Raw genomic sequence first — 21146 nt, forward strand, 5'->3', positions numbered from 1 at the left:
TTTTAATGAGACTAACTCTACTGGGTAGTGCAAACTGTGCCTCAACAAGCCCTTGGATCTTGTTTCCCTTCGCAAAGCGCCTTAATGGCATAAAAGGATTTTTGCACAAATAAGGAAAGGCAATTCCCCAAACAGATTTCTTTCAGTAGCCATTGAAATGGAAAGCTGCCACCAAGAATTGCATGATCCCCTCTAAGAGGTAAGCACGATCAGAAATCAGTATTCTCTCAGATCCTGAAAACAGACTGAAATATTTCCAAATAAATTGAGTGTTTGCTTGGGGCTCACCATTCACCCAGCAGATCCTGCCCACTGGCCCTGAGATTTAATGGCACATACGGACACTCTTACCCAGTGCTGCCCACAAATGACCCACTCCTTCAGTGGAGCAGGCAGCTTGGATGCTGGTGAGGTGGTAAAGGAGGTAGGAAGACTGGGGACGTATAGCAAATCTCAAGGTAAACGTGAGATGGCACCACACTGTTCTTGAGTCCTTGGTCATTTCAGTAAAAGATTTGGGTGCTTTTCGTTGCCTATGTGCCATCATCATTCCTTGTGGATGAAGAAGTCAAGTCAACAAAAAAGCTTTTGGTGCTGCTACCACCTTATAACTAGCATGTCAGTAGGCAACCACATGCACATGCTAAGTCATTAGTCCTTCAGGCGGGCTGGCCTCATGCTTCCCACTGGCAGCCAATGCGGTCTGGGTGAATTTCGGAGAGTCAGTCAGAGTTCAAGCAGGGTCAGCTGCACAAGGCCCAGGCTCATGATGGCTTTTTTTTGGCTGTTGGTTGTGGCCATGTCTGTCTCAACTCTCACTCCTGCAAAAAACAGAAAGTCTTCACTTAGGTCTCCACATGAGGAACTCCTCAGCATAGGGCAGAGGCTTGAGCTGCAATGCGATTACGTACAAACCTTCAGCAATTCAGTAATTCCAAAAAAAATAAAATAATTAATCATACCAGCACCAGGTAAATGCACAAAGACAGCTAGGTCTGGTCAAAGCTGCAAATAAGAGCTCTCTTTCAATGCTTTATTTTTAACCTAGACACCACTAGCTTAATGTGTTCTGGAGCATCTACAGAGAATAACTTTTATGGAATATATTTTTTTAAATCTTGCTTTCCAGGGAAGTAGTTTTTTATCTACTCCTCTTTCCTGAGCTATTTTTGGACCCCAAGGCATGAATTCTAACATTTTCTGGGCAACACTGTGAAAAAGTGAATAGATGAATAGAAGATGTAAGATACTCCAGACTGCCTAAGAGTTATGCAGTCCAGTTTTCCCTATTCTCTATTGAAATATGGATTTAGTGAGGGTTTGTTCAAGCCTGCAGGAAATCTTATTTAGCTATGTATTAAAAAATAATAATAATCAAATGTTCTGATCTTAACTTGCATTTCTGACTACAAATGATTCCTGTATTTTTTCAGGTAGGTCTGGAATATTTCTCCAAGATAATTTTGATCTATTCTTAAACTTCCTCTGTTTATAAAAAACAGATTTATTTAAATAGATGTAGGAAATGCCATATAGCTAGTGATGAGAGGATATTAACTGATTTTTAAAGGCCTGATCAGAACAACTGCAGTGAAGAGGTCAATATTAACTTGACTGTTATTCTCATTGTTCTTCTTGACTTCAGTAATATTAGATGCTAAAACAGGCTCCCAGATAGGAATTGCAAATCTTGCATTTGAGAAGAAAGGAAGTGTGATCCTAGAAAACAGATGCAGAGTTCTCCAGATCTCTGTGAGTGTCCAATCTTTACACGTCTGATCGATAGTTTTAGCAGTGGGACAGATGTGTGATGTATTCACATTCAGATCTTTCTAAGGAAGGCAATAAAACAGTACTAAAATGTCCCGTTGCTGCTCAGTGAGGAGATGGCATTCACCGGGGGAGGAGTGGGAAGCTTGCCTTGTGGAGGCACAGGCAGCCATAGCTACAGGAACATTTTTAGATTAAGGTGAAGGCAGGAAGGTGATGAAGAAAGCTTTGATTTCTGTCCATTGGGACAGCAAACAAGTGAAATAAATAGGGCAGGTGGGCGCACACAAGGGAACTGAGGAGTGCCAGGGGAGCACCAAAATCAAGGTAACACCTAGGGTGATGGAGTGGGGCAGGCGCATTGAGACGGTGCTTGACCCTACCAGCAGACCTTACCCTCTCTCTTCTGACAGCTAGCACAGATGTTTTTTCTGTACTCATATTGCTCCTTTAGGGACCCTAACCATCACTAACAGCATCTCAGGGGCAAAAAAGGCCAGGGCCTTTGGGTACCACAGATTTCATCTATAGCCATCAAACAGCAGGTACATGCCAGAGGCCATCTGGAATACAGCCAGTGCCAATTACTGCCCAGTGCCCTAAAAACAGCTCTGAAAAGGAGTTAACAGCATCACAGCAAATGCCTGCTTGTGGGTTCTTTGTGTCTCACCTCACCGCGGCCAGGCTGGCTCCCCAGGCTCCCATACGACAAGATACGCAAGAAGCACTGGCAGTGCAGAGATTAGAGAGGCATCAAAAAAGCCCCCCTGCACAGTGGACCTGGGGAATCTTTGATGGGTTTGAAGCCCTAAAAGGGGGTCTCTGTGTTCTGATATTGCTTGAACCTCCACAAAGGAAATGAAAAGGAGGAATAAAACATCTGAAGAGCCCAGTCTGCCCTGAATGGTGCGCATTCATTATGGCAAAGATGGATTTCTTCTGGTCCCTCCCCTGTATCCTCCTCCTCAGCGAGGGCAGTGAGGATCTCAATACTCCAATTACAGGATATTCATATTAAACAGAGAAGGGGGACAGCAAACATTTAGGATATGACATCTGAGAATCCAAGCAGCCAGCAGAAACCTGGAAGAATGACTGAAATGACCCTAATGGCTCAGCTCCTCACAAGTCTTAGGTGCAGGCTTAAATTGGCTCCTGGCAGACAGCCTTACACTTGGCTTAAGTCAGGTCCCAGATGTTCCCACTTCACCAAAGCCACTGTGAAATGGGACTGGTGGCCCCAGCTGGACACTTGGCTGCACCTTACTTCTAAGCCCCGCAGCACAGGGTCTGCAGCCAGCCTTGCTGCTCACTCTATCCAGGTACAACACCACCCAGCCAACATCCTTCAGGTGTTTTTGATGCTTGTGGCTTAGAAACCTCTTTGTCCCTTCAAAATTTCCCAAAATTTTTTGCCTCCCGCCCTTTCAGATGGAAATGAAAATGCAGGCTAAGAAAAAATGGCATTAATAATACAAACTGGGGCCTTTGGGAGAAAATTTTAGTTTTGGAAAGCAACTACTCAGCATGAATATGTCATGCTATTAGAAGTTTACCTGGATTTTCTTGACTTCTCACAAATGCATGTATTTCTCTTCTGCCACACATAGCCCTTTTTCCATATTTAATTAGGGCATAATTATAAGTGTATAACTAAATTAGAAGAAATAAATAGAGATTCATCCCTTCAGTAGGCATTTTTCTTGGAAAATAAATGTTCCCCTTCTTCAGGTATTGGTTTTCTTCAGTTTTGTTTCTCTATTTTTAATTTAAAGGTACTTCTCTTATGTTTTATTCACTTGTTTTCATTAGGTAAAAGAATGCTTTGGCATGAAAACCTGTCCTGAATGCACTGCCTGTTTGACAGATACATACAAAGACTTGAAACATGAGAGGAGAAGTGGATGGTTGCAAGCAAAAAAAAAAAAAAAAAAAAAAGCCTAAACAAAAGAAAGGAATTAAACCCAGCACCAGGGCACATACTGAAACCACGCGGCTGTCATTGTGTGCCCTGATTCCTAGGAGCGATGCAGAGCATCGTGCTTGGCAGGATAAGACAGACAGACCTCGAATACGAATCTCTACTGCCTTCTGAAGAGGTAGGGCCGTCCTTTTTATCTCTGGATCGATCCTGACCAGTTTACTGCACGTAGCTACTGCTTGAATTTCAAATGCTGAGTGCTGGTATCCACGATTGGCCGTGCACAGTAAATCACATGCTAATGTTGCTCTGTCTTGACTGGATGAGAATAAACATCATAATCAGGAAAAGGCCTTGGAGGAGCCACTGTGGCTTTAAATCTCTCAGGGAGCAGCAGCAGTTTCAGGAGAAGTGGCTGATAAAGCAGATTAGGGAATTCTAGAAAATTTAAAACCCGCTCCTTTCTGGGCCACACAGGCTCTGCCCAGGGCGTCACTGCTGGCAAAATTAGGCTGCTGCAAAATTTATCGCCAGGGTCCCAGATTTCCATTTCGATTTCTCCCGTCCCAGTCCCACACACTTGCCCAGTCAGATCCTGCCCGCCCCCCCCTTGCCCGCTCCACACCAGCACCAGCCCCGGGCATCACCCGCGCTTCTTCTGGGGGTGCTCAAGATGCCTGCGGGCTGGCCTTCCAGCAGCACAAGGAAAGCAATGGCAGCTGCCGGCATTTGTATAGGTTATTTATTGCTTCTTTTCGCTGTATTCCCGTCCCTACATTATCTTCCACGGCCAATTCCACTCAGGAGTTCACGCCAGGAAAGGATGCAGAAGCCAAGGACCCGGCATCCTTTCGCAGGCATCAGCAAGGCTCTGCTGGGCTCCACAGCCCCATGTGCCCTTCCAGCCAAGGCGATGCTCAGCTGTTTCCAGCAGCACCAGAGCAGGGCTGGTTAGCCCTCAAAACGTTGTCTAAGAAATGGAAGAAGAATGGCAAATGATGAGATTGCTGGTGACAAAGCAGTCCTGGAAAATGTTTGGATGAACTTAGCAGATCTGCTTCCCTGTCACACCTGCCCCTCCGTGCCCTCTGTTCATATTACTCTCCTGGTCATTAGCAGGAAGGTTTGCAGAAGGGACAGTCATTAGGTGAATATTCATAAACATCCAGCACGCTGCCAGTCACAGGACAGGACCAGGCTGTATTAACCCTGGGCCTGAGCAGAGTCAGCCAAAAGAGTTTGAAATATGCAATGTGTGCCTTTGTGGAGGAGCCTAAGACCTAGTACTGATGTCATGACTAGCTGAAATGATGTCTAAATTTGAAAAGAAAAAAAAAAGACTTCCTCAGAGGTATTTTGCAACTGTAAATGAGCCATAACTTGAATAATCTATGAGCTATGATGAGCTGCTATTACCATTTGAGTTACGCTTCCCTCAGAAAGTCATGAGGGGTTCTGGCCCCAGATTATGGTTCCCTCCTGACATGTAAATAGGTTGTGCATATGGAAATGGAGTTGTCCAGGGTGTCACCACCTCAAGGTGAGCGATAGCTTCAGGAGGAAGGGTGGAGAATAAATGTTACTGCAAGAAAAGCTGCTGAATTTCCTTTTGAGAGACTGATAATCCCGCAGGCTTCTGCAGAAGCAGCTTTTGATTATCATTGCTGATGATATTAGAAGACATCTCTGGAGTCTGTCTTTTAAAAAATGTTTCCCTAGTGCTACTTGAAAACATATGGGTTGGGAACTGAAGTGAAAAACTGATGTTTTGCTAACTCTCTTGGCATGATGGAGGCTTAAAAATGATGTGCCTGATACCGGAGATGCATTTTTAACAGTAAATGAAAGCAGACTGCATAAAAATTTAAAATACTGGACTGGTAAATGTGGATGAGAAATGAAGCTGGAAGAAGAAAAAGGGGCTGGTTAAAGAACCAGATGAGAAAAGATGGATCAGACCTACAGCTGGGCTGAATTGGAGCAGCCCTACCAGCTTCAGCAGATCTGCGTTGGGTTGCTTGGACTCACTGAAGATCCAGACGTACACTAGCAACTTATAGGTTGGATTTGACTAAACGAGGTCTAACACAGCATTTTCAAATGCAACAATTTCCTGAGGGCCTCATCAAGTAATAGGACAGGCAAGACTGCTGTTTGAAAGGTAACAATCTGGATGGGAAAGGGTCAGAGAGATGGAGCCAGTGTCAGTGTATTTTGCCAGTTCCAGCTCTTGTACCAGCAATGCCTAGAGAAGTGGCATCCTGGCTTCAAAGGACGCACATCTACATGGCTTACTGAAAGGAAACAGGAGGGGAACAAAAGGGAAGAGAACAGGAAAGAGCAAGGCTACACATCCTGGAAAGCTTCTTCAGTCTAGCATCTCATCCATCTGGGAAACTAGTCTGTAGTTGTGGTATCTAACACAGACATCACACACAGAGAGAAGTTCATGCCCCAGATCCAATGGCTCTTATCCACACAAACCTATTTCCAGAAAACACACATTAAAACACAGGAAATGTTTTATACTGGAATAAGTGTGTCCTATACTGGAGTTGGATGAGGTTAGTTTTGCTGGTTTACTAGGTCACACCAAGGAAAAAAGAAAAGAAAAAGAAAAAAAGAAAAAAGAAGAAAAAAGAAAAAAAGAAAAAAGACAAAAAAAAGACAAAAAGAAAAAAGATAAAAAGAAAAATGAAAAAAGACAAAGCATTATGCTGATACCATTTTGAAGTTTTCATTGGGTAAAACACTGGCCTTCAACAAGAGAGAAAGCTGGATAGGCTTTGTCCCACCAGCTCCACCAACTGTAGAAAAATTAATATTTTGAGGCTGCTGCAGAAGAACTTTTGAAATAAAGTTACTTTGGCAAAGCGCAGAATGATTTTGTCTCTTGACTGGTTGTGCATTTTCTGAGCAACTGCCAGCAATGACTGCTTTTGTGAACTTCTGAAAGGAAAAAAAAAGTGTTTCCTTTCAGTGGCTTTCCATTCCACCTCTTTGTCTCTTTTGGGCCCCTCAGTCAGCACATGCATACCCACACAGAGAGTCAGATGACCAGCAGATTGATGCTACCAAATTCCTTTGCCTTCCAAAATTTTAGGTGATGATCTTCAGGAGGTTTGTGTGTGGTCGTAAGACAAAAATGCAAACTGCTGTTGAGGTTGGCATCCTTGTGCACCAGTATGGGCAAGCCCTCCATCTGCTCCACTTCTGTAAACAGGTTGGGTATTCCCCCTACCCAGGAAGTGTTTCTTAAGATGCCAGAGCTTGCATTTTTGCTGTATGCTGGTTAGAGTGTCTGCTGAAGCTGTAAGGTTCTGCAGTGTCCTAAAGGAACGGTAGATCCTAAAGGCAGTTCTCATCTTTACCCACAATCAATTAACATAATCTATTTCTATGATTTTCCCAGGCCCTGTTTTTACAACCTCTAACTAGGAGCTTAACTTCTTTTCCAAAAACCAACATGGATAAAATACACTTAATATTGCTCACAGTTCTTACAGAAAACGGAACGGGTTTTGCATTTGGCTACACAAAGAAGTTTTATTTCAGTGACTTTAGGCACTAGGATTTCTCCAGATGTGACTCAAGCCATGATTTTCCATTGAAATAAGCTTTTATGCTTTATCCAAGAGATAGAGCACATTCTGAGAAAATTCAAATGATTTTATTCTAGCCTATGTCTAATTAAATTGAACAATAAAAATTGTTATCCTTTTATGACCGCCAGCCAATTAACTGACCCGGTGATAGGGAATTAAGTCAGTCTTCTTCCTTTGAAATGACAGCTGAAATAACAGCGGTACGGTTCTTTGTCTACTGTGCGAGTGCTGGAGAGGAGGCAGAGAAGGAACAGGATGATAGACAGACAGAAAAATCCTGCCCCTGTTGCAATGCTGAAATGCTTCCCATTAACTTTCTGAAGGGCAGGATCTCCCCCATTGTGTCACATCTCCTAGGAAGGCTTCACAAAAAACAGGTAAACAAAAAAAACATGCTTCTATTGTGATTTATACTATTCCACAATTTGTTCATTTGAGAAGCTCTGTGAGTATATTTTATGGACTTCCTCTTCTTCTTTCACATCCCTCAGTGTAAATGACGATGGAGCAGGAAGAGTGCACACCAGCTCATTGAAGGTGTGTGCCAAATGAACTTGTAATTTAAACATGAGCCAGCGGAAATTGATTAGGGATATTTGGGTACAAAACCAGGAGCACCTAACGTGCCGGGGCTATGGCAAATTCATCAGCATGGTAGACTGCAGCCTCTCCATCAAAGATGGGAGATGCAAATGCCAGCTCAGAGCTGCTAAGGGCCAGCTTGGCTGCCAAGAAAGTTTTGCCTTTTGCACTACTACAGATAACTTGATTATAGGAACTTAGTTTAATTGACATGCAGTTGCTTTCATTCAGGGATAATAGTGTCCACGGTTACACAACTCAAGACAAAAACTGCACATTTATATGCAAATCAGTGAATCTGTATGAGACATTATATTGGCATAAACTATTCTTGTTTAAAATCATGTCTCATCTAGTGCATTTTTTTTCCAGAGCATCTGATCTTTAGGTGTCTGTTGACTATGCAGCACTGTGTGGTAGGTCCATCATGCAAAAGCATCAACATGTGTTTGTGTATTCTATAAAATCACAGACAAAAATCACCTCAATACACATGGTTTCAATAAAGCAGCTGAAAGCTTGTAGGACAGTAACAAACAGACAAAAAATATGCATCTGTTTTGGTGCCATTTGCTGGTTAGTGTTAGTTATTTGCCAACAGACATCTGATGTGCAAAGATGAAAGATTGTTTTGCCTCCTTCTCCTCAAACTGCCATAGTCATGATTCACCACTGGACTCCCTTTGAAAATGAAAAAGTTGCTATCAACTGTTCCTCATTATCTGCTGCAGTCCATCTGGAACAAAGTTTCTGTTAGCTTGCATAGATTTGGTCTAATTGTTAATTAATGTAATTTATTAACTTCCATAGATGGGAAAAGATGGAAATGAAAGCAAAAGAGCAAGACAGTCTCAGGCAGATGTTTCTACAGCAGCTGAGCACTCCGTGCTTTCACGGCACTGTTGTGAAAGTTCCTGTTTCAGGCTCTCAGTTCTCCTTGATGATGGTGGCATTAATAATTGCCAACAGGGATAGACTTCAGAGTGTCAAAAGAATTAGGGCTGTAATGTCAGAAAATAGGAATGTAAGCCATGCCAAATAAATATAGAGTTGGTTGTTTTTTTTTAATATGTTTAGATTTTAAATCCTTTTAAGGGATAGCATTGCAGGCTTCAAGTGACCTAGCAAATAATTAATGATAATAGGAAATCCCAGCAGAATTACAGCAGCTATTTCACCAAGAACTTGGCCATCCAGCTATGGAAGAATAGCCCTTTCCACCTGTGAGTCATTCCAAAAAAAAAATGTCATCTTCCCAACAGTCTAATGGGGTAGCCTGATCAGAGACAAAAACTAAAACAGTGACTCTTATTAGCAATACCCTTTACTTTATACAGACTTAACAAAAAGAATGACTGGACAAATTCATATAACAAAGTTTCCTTAAGGGCTCTTAAATCTCAAAAAGTCAGTGAGCTGCAAATTGTTGCAGGCTCAAAAAGTCCTTGGAGGGACCATCCCTACACGCTTGTCCTGCTATGCTGCCTAGGCACCCAATGTTGGCTGCTGTCAGCAGCTTCTGGACTTGTGTTCAAGACAGCGACTTCAGAGGCAGATCATAATTACAGGTCTATTTTTAGAAGCTCTAATTTTGGCAGGAGGCCAAAAGTTGTAATAAAACAGCTTTGGTATTACCTGTCATCTCCAGACATGGAAAAGGGCCATGAATTCAGTATGGGGGTAGATAATGTAGATATATTAGAATGCATTATTATCTACAGTGTTGCCTATTGCCAGTTTCATTTTTATTGCATGGCAAAGGTCAGCACCTTTCGGTAGCTCAGAGGTCCCAAAGGATGACAAATTACCAAGAATTCATCTATTCAGCATATATATGAAGCCATCATAAGAGAATATCAGCATGGTGCTAGCAGGCTCTGATCCACAATTATATGCTTCTTTAGGCAACAAAGATTCGTCCACCACTGATGGTGGACAGATACTGAGGGCTGAAAATTAATACAGGCAAAATGAAAGTAAGCTGGCACCTTACTTATTCCTCAGCTGAAATACAGCTTACGTTATCAAGATTCACAAGGCTCTGATTCCTACTGGAAACTGAGCTGTGTTTGGTTTCAGAAAGCTGCAAGAATATTTTTATTTCAGAATGTCTTACTGTTATTCCTACAAAACACAGGTCTATCCAGACTTTTTTCAATTAAAAAGAGGAAGAAAATGGAATGAAAATACCAATCAATATGGGAAAAAATGGAACATTTGTATACAGAAAAAATGGGACTTGTTTCCATACCTTGCTCTTACAGGCACAAAGCTCTTGTGGGTGCCAGACCTGACAGACTTTGTTGGATCCTTCAGGACAACTTAGTCTCAGCCAGAAAAGATTGCACTGAGCCATGTATTTAGTGATGCTTAAGTGAGCAAACAATTACATTAGTACACCAATACATTGGCTTATGATTGGTGTCCAGTTAAATCATTTTGGATGTGCTTTACAAGAATCTGCATGCTCTACATCCGAGAAAACTTTAGAGTCTGTCACATGATGGGATGGCAAGAAAAGTTACACACCAAAGAGTTCAAAAATTGGGAGCTTTCAGAGAAAGGTCCAAAACCTGTCATTTTGGCCCTCGGGTTTCATTCTGACTAAAGTACCATTACATCATCTCATTTTATCTCACGTTACATCCCTTTGTTATTGTTGAGCCTTTTACCCCTCATAAGGCTCTGGCCTCAGTGGTTAACTGTTACAGCCAGCTCCCCTGATGGGTTCTCCACTCTGTGAAACAGTTTTTAAAGTTTGTCACCTTCAAAATATGTTAAAGTCTCCTTGTTGTATGATCAGAAGAGGTGGCTAGAAATGTCCAGCTGACCATCTCCTTTGCCCCTCCTGCTAACCCTAAAATTTGTTCTCCACATTGGCCTGACAGAGTCTGAGATGGTTGTACTTCAGACCACTTTGCAAGACCCGTCTATTATTCTCTTTTTGCCAAAGAGACTGATTTGAAGGGGTGTGAATTTTTGTGAGGCTTAGGAAGTGTTGAATTGACTTTTCTGTCACTTTCGCTATATTTCACTTTCTGTGGGTTACAGCTCTGATGGAAATGTCCTTATAGTCTATGATAGGCACATTCTAGAAATAGCATGTTAAATAAATTGAAATGTTTTTAAAAATTAAGAATCCTCCAAAAGTTTTAAAAATATAGACACTGTATATAATCGACCAAAAATAACCATGGCGTTTTTATTTTTGGCAAAAGATACGGAGTAAGAAGGAAAACTATGCAGTTTAATTTGCTTCTTGGTATTAGTTCTTATAGTATTTGCCAGTAATGGCAACATTATAATTTGTAGAATTAATTAATGATCTGGCATCTGATTTTGATTCATTAATGCTTAAGCCAGCTAAGTCTCAATTATCCTCTGGACTATTTATTCCTTAACAAGCTTTTAGCTAATGTGATTTTGAAAATATGAAAATAGGTCTTAACTTGCCTTTAAGAAGTGGCAATATTTTAACACTCCTCTATAAAATAAAAGAACCTTCATATTTTTTCGTGCTATTATAGTTACATTCAAAATTAGACTTGGGGATTTTCAATGTATTCACTAAATATATATTATATTTATATGTACCTGGAACCTGACTTCAATTTAGTCTTGATTAAAAAATGTACTGAATTGGAAACTGTGTAATAAAGGATGCCTAAATCATACTGACCCAGAATAGCTCACTCAGTCAGACAGTTAGCAAATAAGTGCACAAGCAAGCAGATGATACGAGAATTCAAAATTAATTTTATTCTCAGAGGATGCATAGACTAGGAGATAGCATCTGATTCTATCTGCAGAGGTGTAAATCCAGAGTAACATCTTAGCTAAGGTCTCGTTACCCTGAATTTCATTGCTTATCCTGCAAATGATCAGAACTGGACTCTTCTGTGCCCAAGGCTAGGTTAAAGTAGCTGAAATATCCAGTATTACTTCACGACATTTTTGTGATGCAACTGAAAGCTTCTACTGATTTCCAGGTATTTATTATTTATAACTAATCCATTTACCAAAGTAATTTAAAGTCTCCTGAAATTTCCTCCAAATGACTGGTATTTTTGAAAGTTCAATCACCACATCCTTTAGGAAAATCTGCTCGACAAAGTTATCGCTTGTGCTACAGTTGTATTATGAGAGTGGGCATCCAGAAACTGCATACCATTGATTTAGGATAGTCAGGCACCAGTTTAAGAGCTGATGTGAACTCATCTCGGGGAGTTGCTTCTATTGCTGGGCTCTGACGTGACGTTTGTGCCTGTCATCATCATACCTTGTCCCCGCTCACATCAAAACAGAAATGCATAATTACAAAGATCAGTAAACATATGAATCACAGACATTTTAACCAAATTAACAACCTTAGTTAATCACTTTAGTTACTGAGAATTGTTCTGAAAGTACCTTCCAAAAGCTCTCCGGCATTATATAGATGGTAGAAAATAGAAAACAGCCATCAGTGTTACAGCACAGGAAATAACTCACCTCCTGAAATCATGCTTCCTTCTCCTAAGAAGCCATTCAGAGGCCTTCGAATACCTGCATTTTGGTCTAACACCATTGGCATCAGCATAGTTATTCTTACTTCACACTGCTATGACACCAGCTAGAGCTTTCCTTACCCCTCTCATCAAAAAACAAACAAACAAACAAAAAAACAACAAACAAAAAAACACTTGAGACAAACATCTGAGACTATCTTCCTTCCCCTTTTTAGATCAAGTTGAGGTCCTTTCAGTCCGAGACTGGTCCATGACTGCATGGAGAGATCTGTAACACCAGCTCCTCATTATCCCCAAGGAGCTGTTAGCTCAGCCAGGTCCCAAAGGGCTTCCCCAGATCTACCGAGCAGGGGGATTGCTCACGTCCCAAGCTGCCTATGGTTGTAAAAATCAAACCCCATTTGCTGAGTCACACGCTCTGGCCCACCAAATCCACTCTGCACTGCTTCAGGGGCATAAGGCAGCTCTAAACCTTCTTATGTGGCCGGCGCAGAACCGGGATGTCACAAAACCAACTTCCAGAGGCATACCTGAGGCAACGAACAAAAGAATTAATCTCACAAGGAGAGGTCCCAGTCACCTGCGTCACTATGGCATGAGCACATTTGGACTACGTGGTAAACAGAGATGGTCAAGCTTGGTCTCTAAAGCTAGGGCTGGACTGGTGGAAGCACAATTTTTTCTCAATTCCTTTGAGGAAAGGATTTGGTTGAGAAATCAGAGCAGCCCTGATCACTTTTAATCAACTGAATGAGGGCAAAGGAGGGGAGCTGGAGGCTCGGGAAGAAAAAATATGTAAAGCTTAAAAAGTTCCAGCTGCTGCTCTCTAATGGAGGCCTGGTTCCTCGTGAACGGTGGAATAGTTAGGCCACCTGGTGGTAAACGGCAAACCAACAACCTTTGCAATTTCCAAGCCACAATAAATAGCCTGAGGCCTAGAGAGCTCAGGGGATTGTCATAGGCTGGGGGAACCTTTTATTCCTGGCAGCTGCTGTGCAGCCACCTCTGGGAGACAGCAGGCAGCAAAGGCCTCCATCAGCTGCTGCTCAGGTGCAGTGCAGGGCAGGCTGATCTCTGGTGTCTGGCTGATTCCTGTCAGGCAGCTCCCTCCACCACGCTCTTCCACCTCAGCCAGCCTCTCCTTTGCCTCAGGAGAAAGCAGTTTCCAGGGACAGGTGAACTTAAGTAAGCTTGTGAAGTGGGGGCCTAAGTGGCTGAGCGTGGGCCCCTGTCCTTCAATGCAGCATCAGGTCTGATAAGTAAGTGAGGCTGCTGTGTATAGTCATCGCTACACGTTCACTATTCTTATTTTTATGAATATTCTACAACAGAGTTTTCATTTCTGTGCCTGTCACTTGTTTCTTCCAGCAAATCTACTCACCAGAACTACCATAAAGTATCAGATGTAAATGGAGAGTGCATGAGATGTCGGTACTGCTGTTGAAGTCCTTCTTCAGCAGCGCTTCTAAGTACCAATATTTAGTATCTATGAACTTGGCTGCATTGGGCAGTAGGGCAATTCCAAAGGGCATTCACAGATGGATTCAGCACAGGCAAATGAATACAAAAGGAAATTTGTTTGACAATGTAGTTCTTCTTAAATAAAGAACTGACAGTTTTGCTCAATTCTGTCCACTGCAGCTTTTATCTGAGCCTGGGGAAAACAAGTCACCATGTCCAGCACTGCTCCTAGCTACTCTCTCCTCTGCTGTTCTTGCCTGATTCTCTCACTGCATTCTCTAACACTTGAAAACTCACCAGACTTGTGACTCACATTTTAATCTTATCCAAGTCACAATGTTTATTTCACAGGATGCCCAATTAAACAGTAATTCAATCTGCTCTGGAGTTGTTTCCTTCCCCTCTGGTGATTAGTATAACCTGAATAATGTAGGAAGCACAGGAGAAAAAAAAAAAGGCAGTAAACAACTTCAGCGACATCGGGAGAGCAAGCTGCAACTTTTCCCACTGAAGAAGAGGGAAAAACAGCATGCACAAAAGTGTTAACATGGGTCATAATTTCTGATGTTCTCTGACTCTCAAGAGCAAGAGGAAAACGGTGCTACCTCACTGTGTCTTATGGATTCCCTTTAAGCCTGGGGAAACAGGAGCAGATTGTGGAGCTGTGCAAGCCACACAAAGTTAAAGAAAATCCGCAGCCCCATCTTCCCTGTCCATTTGAGTGCCTGCTTTTGCCCTTCATTGAAACCACTGCAAGTACGCCAGTTCCTTGCACCTTGCCTCTAACACAAGTGCTGGAGCTTTGAGCTCTATAAGCCAAGGAGTGGGTTCCTGCCTATCACTTGCTGCACGCTAATGTCCAGGAGCCCTAAAAACCCAAAGGGGATTTTTATCATGGCATTTCTCAGGCCTTTCTTTTCATCTACACACAGGCACATCCAGAGCTATGTGACCCACACAAATTTACTCTTGTTATCTGCTCCTACAAGTACAGTGCCAGCAGTCTTCTGCAGCACCCCAGACTCACGCTGGAGACATGAAAGGAGAGGAAGAGCTCAGCATAATGGGCTGTTTTTCAAAAACAAAAGAAAACTTAACTAGACTTACATGTTGCCTGGTCTTTAAAAAGCACGTAAATGAAAACCTCTTGGGAAACTCCAGGTAGGGGAAGCTCAGAGCTACCTTCCCAACTCACACAACTCGGCCAGCTCGGAGATGAGTATCAGGAGGAATGCCCTGCCACACACAGGGACAACTCTACAGAAGACCTCTCCTGTTTACGCAAGTGTTCTGACAAAATGTGCCACTGGTTCCTTGCTGTACCGAAGCATCAGATGCTAGTGCCGGGTCGAGGCCCAGTTGTGCCTCTGGGCTCTGCTGAGTTTGTGCTGGATGCAGCTGAGCAGGGTTTGCAGCCTGGGATGCTGCAGGGCCAAGCAAACCGTGGCAAAGGACCTGAAGCATGTGGGTACAGCCCTCTCCAAGAGCCAGGCATTCTCTCCTGCTTGCAAAGGCAGCAATTTTGTGGCTTAGGAAGAGGTATTGCCATCCGAGCTCCTGCTGGGACACCGCTCATTACTCTCGGCTGTGCCTAAGTGGCGTTACTGCGAGCTCCTCGCACAGTGCGCCTTGTGCCCCCCTGCTTTTCTTTTCTTTTTTTTCCTGGAAGAAGTTTGATATTTGACTTTTGTGGTTCTAACAGTGTAAAATTCTTCCCAAAGAAATTTTCAATGTGTTTTGCTGAGACTTTCTAAAAAAAATATAGATTAATTGTGATAATTAGATTTTCCTCTGAGTGATTTCTTTGATAAATGTGTCTAGTTAGGACTTTCAATTAAGCACTGGGCCCTGCTGTGAAGTCAGACTGAGCTTCGTGTTGCAGGCATTTATTGCCTCATTTACACAGAGACAATCTGAATTATTTTACATTATGCTGTTTTCTTTATCTGTCTTTTTTTTAACACAGGTATTAGAATTCTTATTAACCCTTCTATCAGGGAGCCAATTAAAAAGGTACGGTCAAGCAATTTTTAATTATTTTGTTATGGTTTAAATAAGCCTCCTGGTAGCATGGTACTTGAAATCTCTCTTTTGTCCATACTGCAGCCCTTTGCTGCATGAACTCACTGGTTTGTTATTGTGCAGATTCTCATGGACTCCAGGTTGGTGATAAAAGAATATGAAAATAATATCAAGTGGGGAAGGAAAGACATTGACCCCCAAGACCACAATATGACGAATGGTGGTAATATGCAACAATTCTGGGAGCTTTTGTGTTTTTGCCTCGACCAAAATTCTTAGTAAATGGTAACGACTGCTTGGAGAATTTCAGCTGTCGGGGGGGCACTCCACCTTGAAGGTTGCTGTGTTTTAAAGTTATATCCCTGCACTCCAGCATGGCTGCTTGGCCACTTTGAGTGTGGATTGAATTATTTAAGATACACATTTTCTACCTTGTATTATGAATTTGGGGTTATTTGTTTGCTTGTTTTACTAGTTACTGGTATTGATGGTTACAGAAAAATACCCATGTGATTGTCAATCACTGCTTTTAACTATGAAGAGTGAGTGGTCTACTGATTTAATAAAAAAAATAAAAAATAAAAAAGCAAAACTCATCAAAAAGAGGGTCTATTTTCACTACAAAATCCACATCTAGATACCAGACTTCACTGTCATTGATAACAGAGCAGAAAAAGTCTACTAGACTTAGAAAATGGTTTTAAATTTTTATGAGTTTTCTGTAATGCCATCCGCAGCTACTCTAGTGAAGATGAAATTGCAAGGTTTACCAACTGATGTGCTTTGAGATATAAATCAGAAACTAATTGTCTGACATTAGGAAAAAAACATGTTCTTCTCTCCTCCCACACTACCCAACATTTTTTTTCTATTTCCTTTATACTATGTAGTATTTGTGAATGTATGTAATGAGAGCATATAAATTCCTTATTATATTTTTGAGCTTGATTTTGATGCAACCCTTCAAATTGGTATGCTTCCCATATGAGAGTTAGTCAGAGGCATACTTTAATTCATATTAAACTGAACCTTTTTGGGGAGGGCAGGAGGATTTCAAGGGAATCTCTGTCATGCAAAGAAATCATATTGTCTTTCCGTATATGAATCTAATATCTAAGTGCAGTGAGACCTCGGATTGTATGGAGCAAGATATATTAAATGAGTTGTGACTACTGAGAGTTTGAATAATTGATGGAAATTTCAATGCAATTAATATAAAGCAAAAGACATGAACTCGTTGCTGATAAATTAGGGTTTGTGGATTATTGAGGTATGACAGTAAATACAAATGTCAGTCCCTCCTTTTTTTCCTCCAGTATAAATCAGCAAACCCCATGCTTCTAACGCAGATTTGTTATGCTCTGGCATATCTAATTTCTTAAACTGCTAAGACAAAGATAAGTACTGCCAAATAATGGAAGTGTACATTTTAAAAATCCAAATGCTATTTTAAATGTAAGCTAAAATGAGAACCTTGTGTGGTTAATATTTATCTAGCATTCCCTCTCTTTGAGGCACATCTTGTCATATAGGACTACGCTGTTAAAGTGGTTCATGGGAATGATGTACATGACTCCTTCTCTTGCTAATGGGAGCTGTGTGCATAGAACAATTTAGCTGTTAGTGCTCTGAGGAGAAGAGAACTTGAATAGCAGGGGCTTGGAGAGCAAAATAAAAAGAAAGCTGCTAAGGGCATTTGAAAATACACTTGCTATTCTTTTTCTTCCTAAGCATTGCTGCAGTAAACAACCGCTTCAAGATTCCTCTTTAAATAAGTGACATGAAAAGGAAAAGAGCATGACTTTGTATCAACAGCCATTCAAAATGTACTGCGGTCCCAAACTAACCTTGGGGGTAAGAAAGGCTTGTGGGGGGAAGGGTGCCCGTGGTGGTTCTTCAGTTTGGTTTGCTTCTTGGCTGGCCGTTGGTTTAAAGCAATTATCCCTAGTGGGAGTGTTCTGACCCAAATATCAGGGATGCTCTCTTTCCTGTGGGGAATGTAGTTAGGCCTGGATTTGAAAAACACAACTGCCTAAAGTTAGACTCCCAGATCCGTGTATGGCACTAAAGAAATGGCCTGATTTTCAAAAGCATCAACTATCCACAGACTCCTGGTCAGGGTCCTGACCCAGCAAAGCACATGAATATTCTCTCCAACCCCCAGCCCCCAGGCAATGTGATTGTTCATGCATTTAAGGCTAAAGTGCTTAAGTGCTCCCTTAGGTAGGGGTTAGAGAACTTAAACGTGGGTGCAGAATCGACTGTGAGCCATCCATTCCTGTAGAGCTTAGCTGAAGGGAGGTTTTTTGCATTTGATTTTTTGTTTGTTTTATCACTTTGCTTGTTTAGGATTTTCCCGACCAAGCTGTATGCAGCAAAGTCCTTTTAAGCACACTGCAAAACCTGGTTCCTAACTTTTCCTGAACAGTTTCCTTTGCAGGGTGGGCTACCAATATACAAATTGTTACAGGGCTGTGTACAGCTTCTAAGGTTAGGGCAAATGTATACCAGACGGGAGAGGAGCTTCTCTTAAAGGTTAAGCTAATAGCAAAGTCTTACCGATTTCATAGTCAGGCCTAGAAGAACCTGGGTTATTAAAAATGCCAAATAGCATTATGCAATGCACAGCCCTTTCCTAAATGCTATGATGCGTATCTCTTAATGAGTAAAAAAGTGGCTTAAGGTACTGGACCAGGATACAGAAACCCTGACTCCAATCCCCACTGCCACCAAAAGATTTACATATGACCCTGGGCAAGTCACTGACTATTCAGTTCTAAATCTGTAAAATGGCAATATGCTTTTCTGCCTTTTGAGTGAAGGGAGCCTAAAATCCATTAGCGATTGTGAGGCACTCAGATATTAAATTCTTAAGTGCTTAGATACATCAGTAGAGGAATTTTCCAAAGAGACATTATTGAACAGACCTGTGCATGCTTTTTGGTAATATTCATCGTAATGTGTTGTTGTATATCTTTATTCCTGATGTTTTATTTATTGCAAAGTATTAAAGGTTGGGTTTCCTTGTGGGGGTGGATTGACTTGGAGGAGTTCCACGGGGAAAGAAAATGTTTTCTGTGTTGTAAGACTAACAACATAACAGGAAAAAGAAAAAGCTAAGGTTGCCATTTGATTGAGACAATAAATAAATGCCTTCACTTTAGCCCATAGTGTACCATCTAACTATTAAGTTCGTATGCCTGTACAGTCTCGTTCTTAACTGCCTTGCTTTTCACCTATTGTTTTCTTCTGCTTCTAGAACTGATATACTAAATGTTACAAAAAACAAAAACCCCAAACCAAAACAAAAAAACCCTCCACAACAAACATAACGATCAACATACATAAACCTGATGATCCTCATAAGCCTCAGTTCAGAGTAGTTCACACAGACTGCACTGCATAAAGGTCTTTAGGAATTTGGGTTCTCTTTCTCAGGTTGAAATCTCCCTTGGATTGCTGGCTCTGCAGGGGATTGGTACCACTCACTCTCAGGATGAGTCTGACTTTATATTCCAGTATCTTGCGTTAGAGCTGTCTACTGCATCACCCTATCCATCCCATTACTCATCCTGGTTTCCCTTATACTCATTGATGTGGTCTTCTTTTGGGGTACTTTTCGTCTTTTATTAATAATCTCTTTGGGAAACTAAATTAAACAAGTAGTACTGTATCTAGCTTTTATAGATACATTTTAGTATTAGATATTTTAGTAGATAACCCTATGTTTATTTTTTAATATTATCAATGACTATGTTCTGTAACACAAAAGAGTATCTACATTTTCTTAATCATTACTCTGAAAGTGTTTCGGGAGCTTTCAGATTAAAAGGCTCTAAATAAAATGCCGGGTTTTATTATCACTAAGTGAGGCTCAGTTTAAAACATAAACTGTCTGAGGTTTTCATACAGTTGCTATATATCCCATTTGATACTTGTCCTATTCATCCAATGCTTTGACACACAATTTGTAACGCTGCACTCTGCTTTATTACTCCCAGTGATTCTTTTCTGTCCACTCTTGGCTGGTGCTCTGAACCACATAGGTTCTGTGTTGTATTGGTATCACTAAGGCACTTTAAGTCACTTTTGTGTAATTTGGATTCTGAGCTGATCCCAAAGATTGCTCACTTTATGAGTTATATCACTCTAAAGAGAGCTCTCTATGGATACCCCTGCAATTCAGAGCCACAGAGAATCCTTTTTGAGTGTTTTGTGATACAGACATATCCCTTTTTCTTTCTAGCAGGCACTGGGTATTGCTGAAAGTTGGTCAGAGCAGGCTGTAGAATCAAATAAGCTTTAAACACATTTTGCTACCAACTGAACTCAAGTCACAACAACATAAAAACAATTAATGACATATCTCTGTCAGTCTTCAAAGGACTTATAAAAAAAGGGTTACAGCACCTGTGTTAGTTAAAGCAAGGGATGCTCAGTTTATAGATTAGGAAACTAAGGCAAAGACTCAGTTTACCATACCAAAATACCTAAAGATTAAGTTTTTAAAGTAGTTTTCTACCAAGGCCAAAGGGCAAAAGGTGAGGTCTAAAGATCTTCAAATTGTCTGTGTCCTGTGTTTTTTTGTTTGTTTGTTTTGTTGTTTTTGTTTTGTTTTGAATTCCTCCTGCTGTTTATAGTCCTCCTGTAGCATTTTTCAGAAAGAAACAAAAGCCCATAAACTTTTGCCTTCTCCCTTCTCCCCCCCCCTACTTATCTGGAAGAAAATGACATGAAGCTAAAAGGTTGCCTCTGGATCTGCTCTACACTGCTTGACAAAAGAAAAACCCAAAGCAAAAAAGGGATTTTAATTAAGGGCATTTTGGCCAACATTTAGAATGGAACACGCAGCACTGCTCTTCTGTTCCTGCCCTTTGCTCGGTTACCCGCAAAACTCAATCCACATTCATGCAATTTGCTCTGCCCACAGCCTGAAATCAATGAGGGCACCTGCCACAGCCTGTTATTGTTTTTATTTATTGTCTGTATTATTAGACCACGCAGGAACCCTAACAACAAATATTGTCTAAAGCCTTGTGTAAAGGTTGAACAAAATGATGGCCCTGTCCCAAAGTGATTACAAACTAAACAGAGGACAGGAGACCACAAACAGATACAAAAAGACAGACGGAGAATAAAGGAAATGAGAATGCTCAGTGTGGCTGACAGTAGTATTACCTCACTAGCAGTATAAAGGTTGTCAAAGGTTTTGTAGACGTCATGGCAAAAGGAGAGCTTTAAGATGATTCTAGAGGGCTACCAAAATAAATCTGAGGA

The 21146-nt window shown here is 41.3% G+C and overlaps 1 long non-coding RNA gene across 5 annotated transcripts in view; it reads right to left on the bottom strand.

The window, feature by feature from the left end:
* Positions 1–21146, bottom strand: part of LOC121069928 — a 249969-nt gene that overhangs the window by 31834 nt on the left and 196989 nt on the right. For all 5 annotated transcript variants that reach the window (XR_005819760.1, XR_005819761.1, XR_005819763.1 and 2 more), the window contains one exon: positions 352–821. This is a non-coding gene — a long non-coding RNA (uncharacterized LOC121069928). The remainder of the gene's footprint in view (positions 1–351; positions 822–21146) is intronic.

This window comes from Cygnus olor, chromosome 4 (assembly GCF_009769625.2).
Source record: "Cygnus olor isolate bCygOlo1 chromosome 4, bCygOlo1.pri.v2, whole genome shotgun sequence".
Taxonomy (NCBI): Eukaryota; Metazoa; Chordata; class Aves; order Anseriformes; family Anatidae; genus Cygnus; species Cygnus olor.